The sequence below is a fragment of the Canis lupus genome, chromosome 7, assembly GCF_048164855.1.
Source record: "Canis lupus baileyi chromosome 7, mCanLup2.hap1, whole genome shotgun sequence".
Taxonomy (NCBI): domain Eukaryota; kingdom Metazoa; phylum Chordata; class Mammalia; order Carnivora; family Canidae; genus Canis; species Canis lupus.
In genome coordinates this window covers 1,333,668-1,356,520 of record NC_132844.1, presented here as the reverse complement: position 1 = coordinate 1,356,520, position 22,853 = coordinate 1,333,668, and the positions used below count along the sequence as shown (strand labels likewise).

The following is a 22,853-nucleotide window of genomic DNA, read 5'->3' as shown; positions in this document are numbered from 1 at the left end:
AAATGAGTTCTAGCTTTAGTCTGATCTTTTATATTATGTCATTAGATATCAACAGAATCCTCTCTGGGGAGGCATCCCCTACTGGCTCCAATAGGGGAAGGCATGGTCTCTGTGCCTTATTTATAACTGTGAGGAGGCTGAGACGGCTCCTGACTTACTGTAGGTACCAGAGCCATGGGCCTGCAAGGGTCATATCTTCTTCTCTTTGGCTCTTGCAGATGGAAATTCTGTATTTTTCACATTTCTAAGAAGTTTCCCTTTAAGCTACTCATCTTTTTTTTATTATTTTTTTATTATTTTTTTAATTGATTGAGTTCTTATTCCTTAATTCAGAGGTTTTAAAATGTTAGCATATCCCTGAAAAGGTCGCCTAAAGTAATGATTGAAAGGGGCACTCGGTTGGTTAAGCATCCGGATCCTGATTTCATCTTTGGTCCTGATGTCAGGGTCCTGGGGTGGAGGCCCTAGTCGGGCTCCGAGCTCAGCGAGGAGTCTGCTGGAGGATTTCTCTCCCTGTCCCGCTGCCCCTCCCCCCGCATGCACTCTCTCTCTCTGCCTCTAAAATAAATAAACCTTCCAAATAGTGATTGACAGCCTCTCTCTACAAGCATTCAACTGTGACTCACAGGAGCAGGGATCTGGACCTTAAACAAGTATTTTTGTGATTCTTATGTGGGTGCCTTTCAGATCATGCTTTGAGACCCAAAGCTTTAGTAACTTTGATACTGAATTTAAAAAATATATAATGATGTTTCTACTCAGAGGAGCCATCATTGGCAGATTGATTTATCTTTGTCCAGGGCTTTACTACGTCCCACCTGTAATCCCATTACCTGTCCGTGTAACTACAGTGTTCATCCCATCAGTATAGAGACTTACGCGGCACTCAGACCTAAACAAATGAGAGATGAGAGAGACCAGCAGAGACAACCCCATAAGGATGAATTCAATGGCAGGAAGTGAGAGACACAAGACATCCCCGGACAGGACCCACTAGAGAAGAAGGTGGATGCAACAGTCCTCACAACCGGGGGTGGGGGGGGGGGGTGGGGGGGGGGGAGCCACTGTCACATCAAAAACATTCCTCCAGGGGCGCCGGGTGGTTCAGTCAGTTAAGCATCCGACCCTTGATTTCAGCCCAGGGTCATGAGAGCGAGTTCCACATGGGGCTCTGCTCTGGGTGTGAGGCCGCTTATGGTTCCCTCTCTTCCTCTGCCCACCCCCCACCCCAGCCCAGGCACTCTCTTTCTCAAAAAAATTGTTAAAAATTCCTCCAGTGGTATGGAGATTTTGCACATTTTCCTACTTCCTTTTTCTTCCAATTATATATTTGCTTATTGCTCATTTGTATTCGCCAACTCCTCCTAAATAGGGTGTGCCTCAGAGGAGCTTTCCCTTTCTTATTTATTGCTATACCGTCCAATGCTTAAAAATGAACAAAGCATATAGTATTTGATTGAAAAAAAAATGTTGACCAAATTAATACTAATAAGTAAGCAGAGCTTTGAATGCTGACCCAAATGACAGATTTTTAGTGCTCTGAGGCACCTTATTGTCACTTACTATATATTCAAAAGATGGACCATCTCTCACCTACATCTTTTCTTACTGACATTTCTTCAAGGACACGAATCCATTATTTTCTGATAAAGTCTATCCCATTTTTGGAGTTTCTGACTACTATGTAGGCCTTCCCTCTAGTTAGTAGAACTCTATCTTGTACATTCACACTCTGGCCCTAGTTCGGCCTCTTAGGTCACTCACACAACTGGCAAATCTTCTTTACGGTCTCAGTTCACACATCTTGGAAACTGGCTTTTAAGTTCTATCATCCTGTGACCAAAAATTAAGCCTCCCCAATTATATTAACCGTGTTTGGTAAAATGCAGTTAGCACTTTGAAATCACCCTTGTGATTTGCCTCTTGAGCTGCTCGTCAGCCAATATCTGTCTAAAATTTAGGCAGCCAGAGTTTGAACCGGTGATGCAGGTATGGTTTGAGACACGCTCCGAGCAGAACGGGACTATCACCAGTCCAGACATCCTACTTATGTTAATGCAATTTACCATTGCACTAGGTTTACGTGCTTAGTTTTGTTCCCATCCAAGTTACAGTATAGAATCATATTGAGCTAATTGTTAATTTAAAACTGTTTGCTCCCTTTTGTTATTTTTTTTAAATAGGTTTATTTACTTATTTATTTTTTAAAGATTTTATTTATTTATTTATGAGAGACATGGAGAGAGAGAGGCAGAGACACAGACAGAGGGAGAAGCAGGCCCCTTGTAGGGAGACCGATGTGGGACTCCATCCTGGGACCCCCCTGGGGTCATGCCCTGGGCTGAAGACAGGTGCTAAATGCTGAGCCAACCAAGCGTCTCTGTTTGCTCCCTTTGTATGTTTTATTGTTTCTTAGCACTCATGAGTGAATATAAAAATATATATATTTAAAATATGTAAATCTTGGCCTGTAAAAGTTATAATTTTTTTTTAAGGAAAACAATGCTTTAAAATATTAAAGGCTCTTCAGCTCATCCATTTCTTCAGATACACTAATGACCTACCCTGAGATTAATTCTGATTATCAGCAAGCTGCATCTGCGGATTTCTTATCCCGAGTTGAATTTTAGTGCAATGCCATTGTCCAGTACAGGGAACTCTGTATATAACCTACGAGTAGATTTTTGTCAAGGCATCATTGAGGATATCACGCATAACATTGCATAGACCCTTCTTTTAGGTGCACCTTGAGTTTATTTGGGAGAGGGGTATTGAATACTTAAAACTGTTCCTCTTATTATTAATTATCTTCATTTTGTCTTATGATTGGTTTCTGCAGTTGTGGAACTGATTATATTTTTATTTTCCCTGTCAATTGTTAGACAACTTTTAACAAATCAAAGGAGTTTCGTTACGTGCATTTGTAATGCTGGCTTAATTCCTGGTTCCATTTTCTGTCCTTATCTATGTTCCCCCAATTCTCTCCTATTTATAGAGCGAACTGTCTCTGGAACCCTGAGCCCCAAAACTTCAGCCCACCTCTGATTTCAGCAGCAGCTCCAGTAGGATGTCCTAGGGAATTTAGAATCATCTGATGCCACACATCTTCCTTCTTGCTGTCCTGGGGTCCTCCTGAAGTCCAAGAAAACAGAGATTGATTTGAAGATAGATATGGTTGAGCTACGTGGACTCAAAATGAATTTTAGGATTTTGATGTGAAAGTTAGGAAAAAGATGCTCCTTCTCTCCTGGATACAAACCATGGAAGATTAGAGCTCCTGGCAGTTCTTTTCAATCTCGAGGTGAGTCAGGATTAGAATGAAACCCCTAATATAAAAACATAATAGAATGGTGGGGAAAAAAATGTCCTTGGTGACATTACTGAGATAGCATATCTATCCTCATATAAAGCCATGTTTATCTCCAGTTTTACATTTTCTATGTAGTTTAATCCAGATGGAACTAGATTTTCCAATATTTTCATTAAGAGGTACCTTGGTTTGTCCCCTTTAAAACTAAGATTTTTTTCATTGTACAATGCGCATAGAACAAATATGATAAAATTATGAGAATTCTATATGATGATAAATACAATGAATGTAACAGTGTTTAGCAAGAGTAAGCCCTTAATAAATATTAAATATAATTAATATTATATAGTCCCCTTACTTGAAGGCCATATATAGATTTATAATTTTCTTTTTTTTAGACTTATAATTTTCAAATTGAGCTCTGTCCAGACCTCTTTCCTGAGTTACTTTTATACATATTTAACAGCTTATTTCATATTCTAACTTAGAAAAGATTTTAAGATCTTAAATTTAGATTGTCCAGAACTATGCCTTTGATTATTCCATCCGCTAACGTAACCCCACCCTTACAAGTAGCCATCTTGGTAAATTGCGATTTATACTAATGTGATAAAGACAAAGCTTAGGCTAATCATTGACTTTTCCATTTGCTTTCTTACTCATATCCAAATTTTTAGCAAGTTTTCATGTTTCTACAACCAAAATTTACTTTAATATTCACTTTTATTCATCTTTCTACACACCTTCCTAGTCCCAGTTGCCATAAGTTTTTACCTAGGCTATGGCAATAGTTATCTACTTATTCTTTTCAAGCAGCAAAAGGAATCCCTTAAGAATATGGCTTCATGCTATTTTCCTGTTTAAAAAGCCATCAGAAGTTTCCTGTAACTGATGTGGAATTCGAACTCCTTACCTGGACACAACAACCTTCATTATCTGATCAACTCCATGTACCACCACTATCTGGCTGGCTCATGAAGCCTTAACTACATTGACCCTCCGAGAATTCTAGAATAATTAATTTTATTTTCTAATAAATCCACATGAAATGTGCTTTTTCAAGCTCTGTGAATGCTTGCCTGATCTTTTCATTGTGTAGATCTTATTAATGTTACCTGGTCTCCTCCCTCTTCCTCTTAGATCTTTATAGCACAATGTAAATGCTTCTTTATAGAACTTATCCCATTTAATGTAATTTTATTTATTTTTAAGTTATCAGTATTTCCATAGAAAAGTATGGTTCATGAAAGCAGAGATCATCAATCCCTAGAAACTAATCCAGTGGTTGGTACATAACAGGCCCTCAATAAATTTTACTTGAATAAATAAATGAATAAATCTGCTCACTGACCATTTTCAACAAAAATATTTTCTTATTAATTGTACATATTTAATTTTACATACTTTCTTCAACTAAATTTGGTGAAAATCTCTGTACACACATAAGTTATTTCAATTTTATTATATTGCTTTTGTTTTGTATTTAAGAGGAAAAAACAAAGTTCTAGAAATAAGAACTGCTTAAAATTCCACATAGCAGAGAAAATTCCAAAGCATACACCTAGCATTGTATTAAGTGATAAATTCTATAAAATGGACAGCATTAATGAAATTCAAGAAAGGAAGAGATCAATATAATCGAACATCTCAGGAAAAGTTTTTGTTGTAAAAAGAGATTAAACAAATTATGGAAGAAAACTAGCTTCCAAATAGTTGGAAGAGCAAAGGCAAGATTTTATAGGCTAGGGAAGCACTATAAAATACTTACGGTAAGCAATATATTTTCTATGGGAAATTGACTTCCATTAAATATTAAATACTTCCATTAAATAAAAATTAGATCTATTTTACTATGATTCAGGCTGCATATCATGCTAAATATATTTTACGTTTACATCCGATATGATTTATAGGTTTCCTTTATCTTCATAACTATTCGTAGAACATGACATTATTCAGAGTTTTTCACTTAATGAAAATTATCTATAGTGGAGTGTTTATTCTTACAAAAAATATTTTTACGTATAACAAATGAACTAGACTAAGCTTACCAAATCTGATAGTTTTCTCTAGTAAAACCTTTAATCATGAGACAAAAATGAAGCAACATGTATAGCAAAGACATTTTTAAAGAGATAAGAACAGACTAAAAAGATGAAATTATAAAATGATGTGAAGCACCAGAGTAAATGATATAAGTGGAAAAAGAAGAAAAACTCTTGTTCATTCTTTTTTTTTTCTTTTAGATCTATCTATTTATTTATTCATGAAAGACACAAAGAGAGGCAGATACACAGGCAGAGGGAGAAGCAGGCTCCCTGTGGGGAGCCCGACGTGGGCCTCAATCCCGGGACACTGGGGTCATGACCGTAGCCGAAGGCAGATGCTCAACCCCTGAGCCACCCAGGAGTCCCAACTCTTGTCCATTCTTGCTACTATTTTTTTTTTTTTTACTTTTTCTTTTTTTTTTTTTTAGAATATTTTTTTTTAATTTTTTTAAATTTTTATTTATTTATGGTAGTCACAGAGAGAGAGAGAGAGAGGCAGAGACACAGGCAGAGGGAGAAGCAGGCTCCATGCACCAGGAGCCTGATGTGGGATTCGATCCCAGGTCTCCAGGATCGCGCCCTGGGCCAAAGGCAGGCGCCAAACCGCTGCGCCACCCAGGGATCCCATTTTTTTACTTTTTCTTATACAAAATTATAAGAAGATGGATGACATTTTTAGAGATGTATGTAAATAATGTAAAGAAATAAAAGAGTTACATTATTTGAAATAGTACCTAACTATAAACCAACCATTCAAAGAGAACATTTAAAGACTTGACCCTTTTTAACTGAAGTTTTAAGATGAAACTAAAATACTTATACATTATATTAAGCTATATCTACAAAATGACTTACCATATAATTTATTCACAGGACAACTATAGCTACAGTCCTGAATTTTCTTTGATCATTTGACAAACTCATTAAACATTTCTTTTAAAAAAAATATTTATTTGAGAGAGAGAGAGAGCAAGCATGAGTGGGGGGCAGAGGCAAAGGGAGAGAGAGAAGCAGACTCCCCGCTGAGTACGGAATCCAATGTGGGGCTCGATCCCAGGACTCTGAGATCATGACCTAACCAGATGGCAGACGCTTAACTGACTGGACCACCCAGGTGCCTCCCCACTAAATATTTCTTAATATTGTATTACACCAACATCAGTCCTTACCAAAAATTAAAAAAAAAAAAAAGATAAATGTTTCTTTAAGTTCAATTACAGAAGATGAATTGGGATTGTATATTAATTGGAACCCAAAGTAATTTCTGCCAGAAATATTCTTCTTTTAATATTTTCCTTTAAATAAATTATAACCCATTCTATAGTCATTGTCGGGTTTCATCTATGTCCTGTTCACAACCTAAAAGACTGTGGAAAAGTAGAAAATGGGTCTACAATCTTCACTAGAAAAGTATTCTATTGGCCTCCAGTACATTGTTTTTGACCCTGACATCTTCAGGGTTTGATCTTACAGTGGTCCCCTGAAATGTACCGTCTTTTCATTTCTCTTCCAAGGATAGTAATTTTGTTTTCTGCCATCTTCCTAAATTGTTCCATGGGGCATTATAGAGTTCTTGTAAGTTTAAGACTCTGGGGAAACATAGTCAAACTCTTCCCAGGACTCAGAATCAATCCCCATCTTCTCTCTCTTTTTTAAATTGTACCCTTTTTTCACCTCCTTTTCTGAAATATCCTATAATTATGATTTTGGTTAGTCCAAAGTTTATAAAGCAAAAATCCAAAAAGGCAGATTTTTGTATACAAATTCTCATTTTGGCCTTACCTTAAGGAAAATGTTCTCAAAAAGTCTTGATCACTTTCTTAAAAATGGAAAAGGCAAAATAAAAAAAAAAAAAAAGAAAGAGAAAGAGAAGAAGAAAGAAAGAAAGAAAGAAAGAAAGAAAGAAAGAAAGAAAGAAAGAAAGAATACCAATTATTATCCCACTAATTATCCTATCTCAAAGTTTTAATCAGAAACAATCCTTATCCAAAGATAAAATGAGGAAAAGAAAACATACAGTATGAGGCTAGAAATGAGACAACAGTGTTTCAGAACAAAAAGGTGATCTTGTACCAAAACTTCAAAATGTGCTCTGTGTTCTTAACATGTAGTGGATATGTTTAAATGTTTAGGATGAATAGATGGTTTTAAAAGACTAAAATAGGTACCTGGATAGTTGAGAAACCTATGTTTATCATGTATAAACACACACACTCCCACTACACACAATATATGTGGGTCCCATTAAATAGTTTCTTAAATATTTAGATAAGACAGAGAATAATTACGTTCTAAGCAGTTAATGAAAAGTTCTGCATTCTATTGGAGGCTGTAGATCTGGCTGTTCAAACAAAAACTGGAAAAAAAACTCATCCTAAACTAGTTTTCATACATTCATATTTTCACTTAAACAATATTCCATTCCAATTTGACTGTCTTAAAAATCCTATAAGAGGAGTCCAGAAATCTCTTCTAATCAAGAACTTGTAGAGGAATATTATGTTGTTCTATTTGCTCGTATAAAGATTGCAGTATTATATTGCCTAATTTTCTCTGATTTGATAAAGCCCATCATCTAATTTTGTCAAAGTTTTACTATTATAATTACTATGATTAGAAGATTTGTGGAGGTTAGTAATTCTTGAACACAGAATTTAGAATGTAGGAAATGAGCTTGACCAGGTCAAGGGATTTACAACCCAGGAACCATTATTACTTTATAATGAACAATGAGGCAGTTTGGTTTTATAGATAGAATATTAAATATGAAGGGAGTCAAGAGTCATATTTCTGTTATTTGAAATATTGTAATCATTTAATCAGTTGATAATTTAATAATCACTGCCTTTATTTGAATGAGAATAATTCTTTAAACTCTTTCAGGACTGGAATTTTGATGCAAACACATATAAATAATGATTGTTACCTCAGTTTTGCATAATATGAACGTATAAATGAGTGTGAAAAGTCTACCCCCAATAACTCTCTCCTCCTTACTCCCTCCCTCGGATGTGGGTTTATTAAAACTATCTCAGGAGCAATGCCCTCGAAAATAGAGGTCCTTTTACTGGGTTTAGGACTTTTTGATTTTTCCTAAGTAACTTGCTTTTTCTGAGAGATAAATGAGAAGCAGATTGTGTTCCAATTGTTCAGTGACTGGCACCCTAGTGTTAGTACCTCCCCTGAGATCTCTTGAGTCTTCTAGAAAATCACTGTCAGTACCTCAGTGCTATAATCATTGCTGCAGTGTGGGAGGTGGTGGGAGGCTGTGGATTCAATGAGGAAAATGAAGCCAAAATATCTAGATCTTTCAGGTGTCCCAGTCACATCTGGCAGCTCCATGGTTTTATTTAGGTGAGCTTCCCGTCTCAGGGATGTAGGGGGATAAAGTTATGGGAAATCGCTGGGTGACACGATTTCTTCTCCATTTTCTTCTGGGGTGTGTGAACTCTCCCTTTCCCTTAGCAGAGGCTTCATTAATAGCTAAGCTCATTAGTGGGTTTCTGTTTTCCTTGATTTTGCTTTTGCAAAAATAGGTTTGAGGAATCGCTACCATGCTGGGGAGGGGTGTGAGGTCCCACTCCATAAAATTTTCTGCCAGAATCTCAAATCCCCCAATATTCTAGGTTGAAGCACAATAGTTTTGGGGTCTGCCCTGGCCATCTCCTGCCATATCCCTGCACTCCAGACAATCAGGTAAAAAAACTAGAGCATTTATTAATTTTCTTTTCCATATCCCTAAAAAGAGATAATCGATTATACACACTTTCATTTATAATATGTAAAACTGTCAACTTTTAAGGACAATAGTATAAAAAGTGCATTAGTTTCTGAGATAAATTTTGATACATTCTGCTATACTAATTTCATTATTAAAATGTGCCTTATGAGTCAAAATATATTTTAGAGATTTCTTGTTTTCATATGTTTTTGTCTACATTATCTATGGAAGGAAAGTCATTGGTACCAGAAAAAAATGGAAAGGTGGATTAATGTAAGAGGACTTATAGGACAGAAGCACACCCTAGAATATAAATAAATTCAATGTGATCCAGGAATTATCATATATATAAGTAAATTACTCAAGTGGCAATGGGGAGATTCATTATTTAAATAGAAAAAGTAATTAACGGGGATTTTCACTGCACATCAAAAAATAAAACACATGCCAATTAACTAAAAGAGAACTTTATACCTCAAATTGTGAGAGTTTATGAAAATGGAAATAACATTTATCTGTTGGAAGAGGAAAATTTTCCAACAAATTTCTGAGGGTAAAATCAATGGCTTTACTTACTTACAGATTTAAAGTTTCTGTACTTCTAATGACAACAACAAAACCATCAGCTTTTTGGGGATACATATCATCCCTGGTTGGGAGCAAAAAATACCTACTTTGAACTCTGATCATCTTAATGATCTTTACTGGATTTTGTCATCATCTGAGTCATTCTCTAAAGTTTAAAGAAGACCACATTTAATTGATACCTACAATAGAAGCTAGATACTTGATTTTTCCCCATCTCACTATCAGCTAGTAAACAATACTGCACTCAAACTGTGGCCTAAAAGTTAAAATTAAAATTAAAATTAAAATTAAAATTAAAAAAATAAATAAATAAAAAACTGTGGCCTATCACTCACATCCATCTAACACATTGATTCAGTTGATTAGTTAGCACAGAAGAAAAGCCACTCAGTGGATAATGGAAGCACCTTATTTCCAGGCACATCCATTTCCATCACTGAGACGATGGTTCAACCGAACTAGCATCACCCAGTCACCAGTACCACATGTGGTCATACTTATTTTTCATTTTTGCAAGTTTTCTTTGGGCTTCTTACCCTCTCAGATAATAGCCACATTTTTCTTACTCACCAGCTCATCATCATGTGACTCTCTTCCTCTTCTGAAGATTCCATTTTGTTTTACATGCCTCAGCGTGCACTTTCTGCTTTGGTTTAGTCCCTTTTATTTATGTGCCTGGACTAAACATGTAACACATCCCACATGCCAATCCTCCTTTAATGATTTCTTAGCAGAATCAAACAGGAAGCCAAATGGCAAGTGAGTATGAGGAATGTAGCTCTTAGAATCATAGCACTAGGATCACAGAGTATAGAGGGTACAGTTGAAGTTGATACAAGAGAAAGATAATCACAATTCCTCATGCATTCCTTTTGATGATTGAGCTATTTCTTAAAATGTTTGTACAAAATAAGTGCTTAATACTAATAATGGTAATGATAATTTAGGATTCACTTCATGACCCTTTTTTCTCAGGAGTAACATCTGTGGGTGATGCTATTGGTTGACTTTGTGCCCCCGACTCCTCAAATTCATATGCTGAATTTCTGACCTTCACTTCTTCAGAATATGACTTTATTTGGAATTTAGATCATTGCAGGTGAATGAATGGCATCCTCATAAAAAGCGGAAATTTGGACACAGATGGACACATAGGGAAAACACCACGTGAGGATGAAGATAGATACATATAAGCTAAGGAGTGCCAAAGTCGCCAGCACACCGCAAAAACTAAGGGAGAGTCATTCTTCCTCATACTCACAGCCTTCAGATGGATCTAACCCTGCTGACATTTTGACTTCTAGCCTCCAAAAGTGTGAGACAATACATTTCTGTTGGTTAAACACCCCTTTTGTGGTATTTTATTGCCATAGGCCTGGCAAGCAATACAGACAGGAATCATTATTTGATTTCTCTACCCATGCTGGCTACTCAGACCAGAGATATGCACTGATAGAAAGGCAGACAAATTATAAGGTGTCCAATGTTCAGTAGTTAACAGATAATTTCTGTGACAATTGCTCACATAGATTTGGAACAGAAAACAGAGAATAGAGAGCAACTGTTTGGTAGTTAGACTACAAAGCTGAAAGATGTTAAGAAAGAAAGCGGGAAATAGAAATTATAAGCAGGAAGTAATGTGTTAGAAGGGAAGCTACAGAATTAGTAACAAGGACAAATATAGGTTAAAGACACACAGAGTTTACATTAGTAATCAAAATGACAAAGCAATGAGTTTGTTGGATAAAGCTAAAGCAAAATTTATGGGGAAATTCTTATTCTTAATGCATATTGGAAAAGAAGGAAAATAAAAATAAACTGTCTGAGCTTCAATCTCAAGAATCTAGAAAAGAGAAGAGCCAAGTAAACTCAAACAGCTAGCATAAATAAATTAATCAAGATAAAACAAAAATAAATGAAATAAATGTAATTTAAAGGAAAGAAAAATCTATAAAGCCAGAAGTTAGTTGAGAAAAAATGAAAAAAATTCAACTCTAGTAATAAATAGAAAAAAAAGTGAAAATAACCAATCATCAAAAGTAGAAACAAAAGAGAGAATATCACTACTGATCTTTCAACCATTAATAAGGTTATAAGCTACTCTATGCCAATAAATTTTAAAATGTTGATGAAATGGACATATTCCTTGCAAAACAGATTCACATAAATGACACAAGAAACAAAAAACATAAATGTTTCTAAAACTGTTAAAGAAATTTAATTAATAAAAAAGAATCTTCCTCTAAATAAAATTCCAGGTCCAGGTAGCTGTGCTGGTGAATTCTTCTATACATTTATTTAAGAAAGAAAGAAGATAAATTTTACAAAAATATTTCAGAGAAAAAGCAAGAGAGAATGCTCCCCAATATATTTCATGAAACCAAAATACCTTATCATAAAAACTTGATAAGGACATCACCAAAAACAAAATTATAGAACAATATTCCTCATTATCTTAGACAAAAGTCCTAAACATGGGGGGCCCCTGGGGGGCTCAGCAGTTGAGTGTCTGCCTTGGGCTCAAGGCGTGATCCCGGGTCTCAGGATCAAGTCCCACTTTGGGCTCCCTGCAGGGAGCCTGCTTCTCCCTCTGCCTGTGTCTCTGCCTCTCTCTGTGTCTCTCCTGAATAAATAATTTTTTTTAAAGTCCTAAACATGATTAAAACAAATAAAAACCAAAAATATATGAAAAGGATAATATGTCATAATCAAATGGAGTTCATTTCAATAATTCAAATTTGGTGCAACATACAAAATCAATGTATTCAATACATTCATGGAAAGGAAAATAATATTATTTTCACAATAAATAAAAAAAAGTAATTTGGTTAGATTTAACATCCATTCATGGTTGAAACTATGAGCAAACAAAGAATAAAAAGGAGTTTTCTGACTTGACAACAGATAACTAAAAAAAAATTCTGAAGAAAATGTTATAGGCAATTGTGAAAAATTTAATACACCCTGAAATGGAAAACAAGACATTTTTATTTGACATTCTATTGGAAGCACTCACTACCCAGTATAACAATTAGAACAATAAATAAATAAAAGATATAAATAATTAAAAGAAACAAACTTTTATTATATGCTATTGACTTATATGTAGAAAATCAAAATTATTTAATTATTACTATTTATATGTCAGTGTAATTCTAATGCAAGATCAATATACAATAGGTTCTAGCAAAAAATAGCTCCAAAGAAAATAATAAAAACAAACCCCTTTTACAAATTACTAAACAGCACTGCATTCTTAGGAGCAAATGTAATGAAAGATGAGGCCTCTGCATTGAAAACTGCAAAATACTTAAAGAAAAAATTAAGTAAAATGGAGGAACATAGCATATTAATGGGTTAGAACCCTAAATCTCGTTAAGACATTAGTCTTCTCCTAAGTGATTTATAGATTCAAAGCATTGCCTATAAAAATCCGAGCGTACTTTTTGTTTGTGTGTGTGTTCATTTTTTTGTAGAAACTGAAATGCTGATTCTGAATTTTCCAAAAAAAAAAACTCCAAGAAACTAGAATAGCTAAGGCAACATAAAAGATGAACAAAGCTGGAAAACTAAAAGTACTGGCAAGGAACAATCCTGGCAAGAATAAATGGAACAAAATAGAGAGACGAGAACAAACTTATGCATATAGTGTCACCTGGCTTATGGCAATATCACCACTGCAGTTCATCTAAAAAAAAAAAAAATTTAAGCAGTCTCTTCAATAAATGGTATAAGAAAAGATATTTTAACTATGCATGGTGGTGGATGTTAATTAGACTTACCCCGGTGGTCATTTCACAATATATAACATAGCAAATCATGTCCTACACTGAAACTGATATGATGTTATATGTCAATTACATCTCAATCTAAAAAACATTAATTTCAATTTAAAAATGGACACTTTAATCAGTCCTGACAAAGCATCCATACCCAGAATATAAAAAGCACTTCTACAAGTTACTAAGAAAAATCACACACCATGGTAAAGGGAGGGCTGAAAACCCAAGCAGGCAGTTCACAAAACAAGATACCGAAATGTCCAACAAACGTAAAAACGTGTTCGACATCATTTTTCATCAGAGAAATGCAAACTAAAGACACAAAGAGATACCACAGAGTCTTTAAATGTTTAAATGCAGAATGTTTAAAATTAGATAGACAATGAAGAATGTGGAGCAGTTCAAACTCTCATTCGTTGCTGAAAGGAGCACACATTTACACAAGCATCTTGGAGAAAACTGGCGATACCTACTGAAACTAAACATATGCTACCCCTTTGACTCAGCAGTGCCATACCCGGGCATATGCCCAACAAAAAACAAGTGCTTGTGTTCACTAAAGGATTTGCATGAGGATGATTATTACAGGTATTTTTCATTATAACCCACACTTGGAAACATTCCAAATGCCTTTCAATAATAAATGGGAAAAAATAGACCATGTTTTGGTCACACAGTGGAACAGTGCACAGTAATAAAAGAATAAAATAGAATCAAATCAAACTAAAATGAAAACAACGGGACGGATCTTATACGCATTATGTTGCATGATAAGACCAAACTCAGAAAAGTAAATGTTACGTGATCCCATTCATCTGACCTCAAAACAGGCATACTGACCTGCAGTCTAAGATCCCAAAGTGGTTGCTTCTGTGTGGGGGCGTTCAGAAGAGACATAATAGAGCCTGCAAGGTGCTGGGAACGTTGCACATCTGGATTCGATTAATAATGGCATGGATGTGTACATATGTAAAATTTCATTGATCTATACACTTAATTGTTTTTAATATCTCAAAAAAAGGAAATTGACAGAGCATCGGAGACCGAACGATTCTCAGCACTGAGAGGAGGACAAGTAAGCTGTCTTAGGAGAGCTCCAGGGTTCCCACCTGCTCCAAGCTCCTTGTGTTCTTGGCTGTTGGTGCTTCTCAACAAGTACGTCTGAGGCCCTTCTTACCCTCCTTTGCTCTTCCAGGAGTTCTGGGTCTGCCACTTGACTCGCTCTCTTCCGGTTTTTCCCTGTGGGTCTTCAGCAATGACCTGATCACTGAGTGAACCTCTGGGGCAACTGAGCATCACTCCACCCCACCGCCAAGCTTACATCTCCCTCTGGACTTCCTCCCCCTTGCAAAGTTACTTCTCCTCTTCCTTTATCCATGACCTATTACTTTCTAGAACCCTCTGAAATGTCACTGTTAACAGAGACACTCCCATCTCTAACAGGTTTTGCTTTGCCTCCACACTGCATAACGAACACTTTCTTTGATATTCCAGACATCCCCTTGATCACTCTTCGACCTTATTCTGATTTCTGCTTAAATGATTTTGATCCTCCCCGAAAACCTTACTCATTAATTGCAACTCCTCAACTTTCCTTGTGCCCTCATGCTGCTTTATTTTTATTTCTGTTACTTCCGCATACATGTCCACCAAAACAAAGGAAAGCACTCATTAACATTAAAAATAATGACTAAAACATAATGGATACTCAGTGAATATTCATTTAATGAGTGAAGGAATGCTAGAAAATGCCCAATTCTGTGCACAGCACAATGTTGTGATATATTACTTCGTATGTTTTTGTTGCTAAAATTTGTTATCTCTGTATGTGTTGCAGTTAAATAGGCTTTAAATTTATTATTGACTCATTTACTCAGGTGGTAATTTTTTGCTTATTTGAATATTTTCCACCTATCATTGATATCTGGTAATATTTTCCTTCAGGGTATAGTTAAAAATAAATTCATGGATTAAAATCTGTTTACTTCACTTTTTTCAATTCATCAAATGCAGCATTGAAAACACTGGAACAGTGAAAACCATGATGCCTGCCTACACTGGAATATAGGCGATCTGAAGAAAACCAAGACGTTATTTAAATCAACAATATGCTTAAAATTGCAAGGGTGAAGGAATCCGGAGAAAGCTAATGTTAATATACGGTTGTATAATCAGAGGTGAGATTTTAGCAGACTTGAGGATGGTCTAAAATTCATATTTATGTGAAACAATATTCCAAGTAGTGGAAACACAATCAGACACTATTTTTTCCCATAAAGTATTTTATTACCTCATATTATTCATTTCTTTATCCCCCAATTTTGCTGAAAAATGTATTTCCTTTGTTTCACTAAGTACCTTCTTGATTATATATTTGCTGCCCAAAGCCATTTAAATAATGCTATTTATAAGACATAATTAAAATTCCTATTTTTTTTCCAATGAAGAGTGCAATTAAACACTAACAATCCCAAATAATCAGTATAGCTTCTAGAACTCAGGATTAATCTAGTCCTACAGAAGCTGGAACAAATTAGTTGAGAATCAAGAACTATTTAGTTTCTTAAAGATCTCCAAATCCTAATATAAATGAGCAGTTTGGTGTAAAAAAGGAAAATGGTAAAAATTCTCAGCATGACCTCCAGTATTTCTATAGGCTTCTTGAAAAAAAAATCGTTGAACTGATATATGCTATTGTAGAAAAATATTCTTAGTGGCACTGGTATCTTTAAATTGTACTGATAGTTTTAATTTAAATTAAACTCGTTGTTATCAGTCCCTGCAGATGTGTGAAAAGTTTACTGTCTAAATGGCACCATAAAGTGAAACTGAATAATACAACAATAAAAACGAAGGCAGGTTAATTAAAATGAAACCCAGGAAGACTTTTCTAGGAGAGACATCCTATTTCATGCTATAAGTCAAATCCTTCCCTTTCTCCCCTTCTCCACGTGTACAAGTTCTAAAGCTTACGATTCGAAATAAAATCTTATAATAAATTTGAGTAAAGAATTGCATGTCTTGGAGAAAAAAAAAAGAATTGTATGTCAAAGTATACCAATGTATGTGGGCTTTTAAAAAAAAATTCCATTTTCAATTTTGTTTCTGTTAAAAAAAAAAAAATGAACTTAAATCATTCCAAACAGTATATAACGAAGGCGAGCAATCAGCCCAGTCAAGCTGAAAAGAAGAATGAATTTGCCCAAGAAATAAAAGGAGGAGAGCAGTTAAAAATGAAATATTTTATGTTATTTAAATTGCAAATGTAGTTATTTTTTATCAATGTCTCCAATACCGTTTTGGCAGCTTTGAATAAATGATGAGAGTAGCATCTTTTTCTTGCCACTGTTATCAACAAGTTAGACAGGGCAATTAATTTCTTCTAGGTGCGTGAGGATTTTTTTTCCCCCTCAAAATTTTGGCAGTTGTTTTCTTTATGCTCAGGGCTTCCTTCTACTTGGTGGTAGATCTGATAATTTCACACACACTAAAAAAATCATGTCCGTGATGCGGAGAGCAAAAATAGGACCAGAAGAAGAATGACTTTTTGTAGAGAATCCATCCACAATGCAATTTTCTACCGTTTCCTTCATTTTATACTGAAAAATTGGAGTCATATTGAGTATTTCAGCTTCACGAAAAGATGATTTACAAATATTGTAATTTTTTGAAGTGACTTCTAAAATAAGCTGTTACTAAATGTTTTTAAGCTGTCTGTAACCTGGGCCTCCTTATCTCTAGTCCTTTTGACTATGATAAGGTGCCTCTAACTCAGTTTTTCCCAAACACAGTATGAGGTAAATATCCCCTTCGTTGTCATTGGAACTAAGTAGCATACATTGGGAATGAGTTTGGTCATAGCCATTCCTACATTGCCATTAGGTGAAGAGAGTTGAGTTTGTGCGTCTTGGCCTCAAAAAACAGTGACTATTTCCATTGTTACTTTACTGCCTACCTTCTTGCTAAGACAAGCGACTCTCAGCGGAAGGCCCTCTGCTGAGTACCCCCCGGAGGCCCTCAGGACTGGTCTTAACAGAAACTGCTTAGACCCTTGAGCCTGATTAGCAGGATTCAGTCTCCAGTGTCTGGGGAGGTATTTTCAAAGAGAGGAAAGACCTGTCTCTCCTTCCCCATAGAAGGTTCTCTTGACACTAGGAATCGAGGCTACCCCATGACATTTATTTCTCTTTATGATTCTTTCCATGGGAGCAACCTAGAGCTGGACTGTTCAGATCTAAGAAAGACCACAGGGGCATCGTGGGCTGGGGAATCCACACATGGTGCCGCCAATGCTTTCTGTCTGGCTCTGGTCCTGGTCTGTGCTAGAATGGTCTCCGTGCGTGTCTTCCATTTTCTGAGTGGCCGGGTGGCTGCTCACACGACTAATCCAGTGTTGGTAGGGACTCTAGAGAAACAGACTTTTGGTCATTTTTAGATCCCTTCACCCACCCCAGAAATATGGGCATTTGACTTTTCTTGTAATAGCTTATTTAGATGATCCTCTAGAGTATTCTCACCACACTTTGTACATATGTGCTCTTATCTATTAATGTGAATTGTCCCAATAGTTTTGGATCAAGGCAGGATGCAAGCTAAAATATAGTTAAAAGCAAATATTCACAGGACACCTGGGTGGCTCAGTGATTGAGCATCTACCTTTGGCCCAGAGTGTGATTCTGGGGTCTGGGATGGGGTCCCACATCGGGCAACCTGTGAGGACCTTCTTCTCCCACTGTTTATGTCTCTGTGTCTCTCATGAATAAATAAATAAAATCTTAAAAAAAAAAAAAGCAAACATTTGGTATAAATTTCTAACTGAAGGTGAGACCAGTATTTACTAATTTTACTAGGCCCCAGCCAAAACTGATCTTCTTTCTAAACATATTTGGTGGCCACCCCAGCCAGGGTGGTCTCTTCAACCTCCGTTCTCCTACAACAATATTAAAAAAGTCGATTCATTTGGCAATTTACTGTATGTGCCTTGTGACTTTTCTTCAACTAATGTGTTAACTGTTATTTTGAAATTGCTATCATTTTCCTTGTGTTTTTAAAATCTTATCCAAACATATTGTGAGATTTTCAAGGGCATAGATTTATCTTTTCAAAATCCTATGACAATAATGGTAATAGTTAAAATGCTTTGCGCTCTTACTAAATGCCAGATGTGGTTACATATATTGATTTATGAATATCAACACATGGGGTCCTCGCCACAAACCTGTGAGGTTAGCACCACTATCTTCACTTCTTCACGGATGTGAAAGGTAACAGCTAGGAAGTGGTTCAACTGCATTTGTCCTAGCCCCCAATATTTGGTCCAAAAAACTAGAAATATTTTTATACATGGAAAATATTGAATTGGAACCCACTGTGAGTACAATGAGGTCTTCATGCTCCCAAATATGATGATGTTTATGAGTTTTCAGTCCAAAGAGTTCATATCTCTGTCTTTACATGGAAGAGAGAACCAAATCTCCATCGAAAACAAACAATAATACAGACACGAGAGCTAGACGAAATACACATTTTCTAGTCTTTAACCTCTTCTCGTTGTCCCAGGCACAGAGCCATTGGTGGGGGAGGCCGGACTTTGGTCCAGAGCCTCTTCAATTTAGTCTAAGTTGAATTCCCAGGAAATATCTTTATTGGGTTACTACTAGGACAGGCTGTTAGTAAATGAATTTATAAAAGAAAGTTTCCTCTCACAAAGGCCTTAGTAGCAAGGCTTTAACAAGATTTGCTGAGTACTCCATGAGTAATAGATTTAAGAAGGTCAACAAAACAGACATTTTTATTGTATAGTATATGGTATTTTATTACATCAACTCTTTGGCTTCCATGTGGTAACCTTTCAAAAACTTTTTAGAGCAATTTCTTAAAACCACTTATTGAATTTAGCTATAATAGAATCTCACGGAACTTGGCATCATTTTTTTTCTTCATGATGAAATCTAAGATATTCTCTAATTAGCCTGATTTTTTTTAAGTATAACCCAAATGAAGACAAGGTAAAAAGTTCTTGACATTTCAATAAGCCATATTCTTCATTGTCCAGTCATTTATTAAAAAATACTTTCAACATTATCTTCCATATGTATATGACATATATATATTCATATATATATGAATAGTCAAATATATATATATATTTGACTTTATGATCACATATACAAATGAGTTTAAAAGTAGGCTGAATTTTTTGCCATATCTTAAAATATGCCTCTAATTGATCATTAATTTATCCAATCATTCAGTTGCCAATATTCATTAAAATAATATATTATATATTAATCATTGTACCAGGATCTTAAGATATGATGATGAGCAAAACACATATCTTGCCCCCAGGCTAGTGAGGAAGCCAAACACTAATGGAGAAATGACATCAATATATAAATTCTAACTGTAGTAACTCCATGAATCAAAATTCTTTGGTAACTCAAAACTTATAGGAGGTGGGTATCATCTCTCTAGTGGACTTCTCTAATACAGGTAAAGTAGCATTACCAACAGGAATTTTTTTTTTCCAGCATCTTTTGAGTAGTGAACTCTCAGTCCCCACTAGGCAAACCGGGGGCAACGAAGCATCAGAGCTGTGGAACCACACAATATAAAGAGATTTTCCTTATTTCCACCACTAAATAAGAAGCTTTAAAAATGGCACTGTTGACAAAGGCGTTAGTGTGTGTGTTGTTACTTTTTTAGGGGAAATAAGGCCTCGAGGGCCATTTCCTTATCAAAACGCTGTTCAAGAAATGTATTCGTGCCTCTGCTGACGAAATGCTTCCAACGGAAAAAGGTGGCTCCAAATACAGAGACAGTTTACTTGAAAAAGATGTCTCTTCTAAGTTGATCAAAGTGAAGTCAAACATAGATAAAAGTCCCTGTTAGGATCGTGTTCCCTAGCCACTTCGGGCTCCAGATTTCTCTTCCAGATGCACTCCCAGGTGTCTCAAACAGGCCTATGATCATTGTTTCTGTTGATATCGTTGACATGCTGTTTTATATTTTATCTTTACTTTGTGTTAAGAAATGTTACCTGAATTTCTTTTAAGCTGTGTAACTTCCTACTTGCCAATTTAAGACTTTGTTTGAGGGCAGCTGGCAGTTTCAGTGGAAAATAGTACAGTCTGACTCATTTCTTCCCATTTATCCAAATGAAACGAAATCATCAGTCTAGCAAAATATACATTTTTAAAATGTATACCACCGTGCACATGAAATGAAGAAAGTAGTTTATTACCTGGGAGTGAGATGGTACACACACAAACACACACAATGACATTTTATTTAAAAAAAAAAAATTTAATGATTGTATTTATTTATTTGAGAGAAAGAGAGAATGGGGGGGAGGAGCAGAGGGAGAAGCAGACTCCCCACTGAGCAGGGAGCCTGCACAGAGCTCCATCCGGGACCCCGAGATCATGACCTGAGCCTAAGGCAGAGGCTTAACAGACTGAGCCCCCCCAGGTGCCCCCTACAACCACATTTTAAATCCTGCCCTACCATGCTCATCTCCTTCAACCATGACCAAATCCTCATTTCTAACAAATTGTCTTTCTTTTTTAATTCTTTGAGAAAATAGAAGCTGCTTTGCATTTGTGAGTTCTGTTGTTTTAACTTATTCTTTAACTGCATGTCCTATTAATTCACCTTTCTCCCAACCATTCACATTTTGAAGTTAAGATAAATATTTGTTTATTTTATTTTATGATCCTCCCATAGTACATCTTAACCAACTGCTTTCACAAGATTGCAGAAATGTCCCCACTCCCTGTTAAAATCATGGTTGGAAACCACTGCCTTAGTAGATGATTATTACACTCACTAGAAAAAGTATATCAGATACATGAAATATTTTATATGCTCATTTAATGAGAATTGAGAAATATCCCATTAATGAAGCATTATAAAGATGGACATAAAATGAATTAATTTATTACCATTTTAGATGTATAGGCAGACTAATTTTAGGGAGCTAATAACATTTAAGCTTATCCCAGAGTGGGCAAGAATACCAATTTATTATTTTTTATATCTTTTTAAAAAATATTTTATTGATTGATTGATGGATTTATGAGAGACATAAGCAGAGAGAAAGAGGCAGGCTCCCCAGAGGGAACCTAATGTGGGACTCGATCCCAGGACCCCAGGACCACGACCTGAGCCGAAGGCAGATGCTCACTAACTGAGGCACCCAGCTGCCCCTTTTTTATGTTTTTAAAATATATATTCCTTTAAAATACTTTAACTGAATTCATTTATATAGTTGAAATACAAAAATGCATTTGAATGCTGTTAATTTCCTGATATAAACTTGACTAATTACTTTAAAATCCAGATGGCAAAAAATATCTTAGAACAAAATTTCACAATATTGTTGTAATACATTTCAAATTATACAATGTTAAATTATGTTCATGGAAAGAATACAATAATCAAATGCAATTCGGAGCATCTTTTTCTAATCCTTTACAGTAACATTACTTGAAAGGGTGTTAAATTTCAAATGTATAGAATAGTATCCAGAATTTAAGAAATACAATAGTTAACTGCCCAAATCAAAACTAATCAGAAATATAATTTACACCGTTGAGTTTACAAACCTAAATAAAAGGTTACTTCTAATATTTAGGTTTTTATTCTCAGAAGATTTATATGAACTAGAGCGATGACCAGTCAATAGCTAGGTTAATCACATGCCATGATGTTCTCAAGCAGAAGCGATGTTAAAAAGCCAGATAATGTGAAGTCAGATATTCAGACAAACAATTGTGAAGCTATTCAAATTATAGAAAATGTGCAATGTCGATTTGAATTAACAAATTGAAGTGAGTGTCTTTTTTCAAATGTCCGTTAATGTTAATAAGCAAAGAGGCAAAATACTGAAGCTCCACTAATCAGGAGTTGTCAATGGTGGGTCAAAAGCACTAAGTGATGGAGGCAAATTTTATACACTTAGTAATAAGTAGGAGATTATTATGTATGATTTTATCTTAATTGGTTTTGAAAATTAATTGGGTGGTAACAAAAGCTGGCATAAAGCTTTTCATTTGAATAGAACAATTAAAAACCCCAAAAGGCTTGGAGTTGATGATAACCACTCTACTGGATTAACTCCTAGCTATAAAATCAGAAGAGATTTATTATTTATCTGAAAATTGAGTTAATGTTAATGACTAATGTATATTACTTAGCTGGGAACATTTCTACTTTTCAAAGCATGTTTCTTTGGTCAAGGTCAAGTCTGTATAAAATTGATATAATAGTAAGTGACTTCCATGACTACATTTTTTTCTCATTTGAAATTGAAAAAAATATATAATGAAAGTAACAGGGCAGAGTATTTATTACCCTGCACTCCAATAACTGAATTCTTTCTTTTGTCATCTGTAATATCTGCC

General features: G+C 35.4%; 1 long non-coding RNA gene across 1 annotated transcript in view; it reads right to left on the bottom strand.

The window, feature by feature from the left end:
* Nucleotides 1–22,853, bottom strand: part of LOC140636199 (uncharacterized) — a 110,698-nt gene that overhangs the window by 50,707 nt on the left and 37,138 nt on the right. Inside the window, exon 2 of the long non-coding RNA XR_012033495.1 lies at nt 3,040–3,132. This is a non-coding gene — a long non-coding RNA (uncharacterized lncRNA). The remainder of the gene's footprint in view (nt 1–3,039; nt 3,133–22,853) is intronic.